The sequence below is a fragment of the Sinocyclocheilus anshuiensis genome, unplaced genomic scaffold (assembly GCF_001515605.1).
Source record: "Sinocyclocheilus anshuiensis isolate Anshui unplaced genomic scaffold, SAMN03320099.WGS_v1.1 scaffold50, whole genome shotgun sequence".
Classification (NCBI taxonomy): Eukaryota; Metazoa; Chordata; class Actinopteri; order Cypriniformes; family Cyprinidae; genus Sinocyclocheilus; species Sinocyclocheilus anshuiensis.
Window position 1 is genome coordinate 1,672,839 of NW_015542382.1, and position 2,193 is coordinate 1,675,031.

Genomic DNA, 2,193 nt, shown 5'->3' on the forward strand with positions numbered 1-2,193 from the left:
ATCACACACGATGCTGTTGAGCTTATGAATGCAATGGCCAATCAGAGACGTTCAGATGAGTCATCGCTGAAACGCGGTGTTTTGTTCACTTGCTCGCTGACTGTGCAGATGTGCGTACGATTGTAAGTAAGATATTCATTTCACAGTGTAAACAGCTTCAGTGATTTAAATGGGAGTTTTTGAGAGTGCCTGAACTTTGGCTAGACTGAAATGAAAATGTTCTTTGATAATGTAAATGTTCTTTGCTCTCTGTAAAATGAAAATGTTATAATATAGTAACTTACAATATTGTTATTAAATTCACAATAAATAGGCCTACAAAGTCAGTCGTATTAAAAATATTTTATGGCATGGCACCTTATACAGTCTATGCATGGCACCCATATCTGGTAGGCCTACTTAAGTAAAAAGGTTTTTATGTGTAGTTAATAGATTACACTATTACTCTACTTTGCCCATCACCCATTATAGATCAAATGGTGCATTTACTTACACATGTTTGAGAATCGAGATATTTCCTGATATAGTTAACACGTTTGGAAATATTTAGAATTAAAAGGAAAAAAATAAAATAAAACAAGCCTGTATCAGTTATACAGTGCTATTGTGGCTGCTGTCACATGACAACCCAGCAAGCAATAGCCGTCATTTCAACGTCTCGGTTAAGTATAGACCCGATATAATCCGGCTATGTGTAACCCACGTCTAGCCCAAATAACCTTGAATTTGGTTTCATGTCGTTTTTTGGCAAAATAACGTGTGAAATGCATGATATTCCATCATGTAAGCAAAGTCAACGGCGTTTACAGGGTGTTTGGTTTCATTTCTTTGACATGTAAGTACTTCTGTACTATCAACTTAAGTAAAAATCTGTATTTACAACTTTCACTTGTAAGGAATAATATTTGACCAGCAGTATCTGTACTTTCACTCAAGTAATGGAATTGTGTGCTTTGTCCACCTCTGCCCACCCACCCCAGAGGATCAGAGCCCATGCTTCAGCTGGCGCTGCGTGTAGAGCTCCTCCAGCTTCCACACTGGGCTTCTCAACCTCTGAGTTGGGCAGAACATTGTTGCAGCTTGAAACGTATTGATTTTTTTATTGTGAGTGATGACAGGCTGCATCTGAAAACCTAGGTAGTTGACTTGTTGCCTCACTGCCTTATCTGGCAATGACTTCGCAGGCAGTGTTTGAGCAAGAAGGCACCTCAAGAAACTGATTTCAGACATGCTTCTGAGGCGGCGTAACAGTTTAATGATCTACAAGAAAATAGAACAAGCTTTGGTGAGAACTAAGCGAATATTTAATTACTATAATACTGATTTCTCGCTAGAAATAGCATCAAATGTACAAAAAGTTGGTCAGAAACATATTTACACACAAACTGACCACCAAATGCAACTTTCAGACAACGTATTTATTTTTTTGCTCAACCATCACAGAATGGAATGCACAGGATTGTGGGATATTAAAGGCAGCGTAATCTTAACCTAGATTCACACTGCATATTTAAAACATGTTTTTTTTTTTGTTATATGCAAATTCCATTTCGTTTCTTTTTGTGTTATATGCAAATTTTATTTTGCTATATGCAATTTAATTTCATATTTGTTATATGCAGTTTTTCAACTTTTTTTGTTGACAGACTGCTTTCTATAATATACAAGAATGACAGTTTTGTCTGTGCATCACACTGAGCATTTTAGATACATGCTGCATTTCAACAATAGGTAAAAGTATATTGGGAAAATTCAACACCATAGTACACATAAAGGAAATGAAAATTTTTATTTATACAGTACATTTATTTTTGTAAAAATGTGTTACATGTAAACAGCCTTAAGTTTATTCTACACTGTAGTTTAAAGTTTAAATTCAGTGCATCTAAAGTTATTTAAATGTTTAGTCTTCAAGTAGAATGTACCACTTAAAGGGGTCATATGATGTGATTTCAATTTTTCCTTTCTCTTTGGAGTGTTACAAGCTCTTGGTGCATAAAGAAGATCTGTAAAGTTGCAAAGACTAAAGTCTCAAATCCAAAGAGATATTCTTTATAAAAGTTAAGAGTCAACCACACCTAAAACGGCTCGTTTAAACACTCCCCCACACGTCTACGTCACTGTGTGGGAAGATTTGCATAACGCCGCCCAAATGTTCATGCAAAGAAAGAAGGCGTAACTTTTATTCTCGCT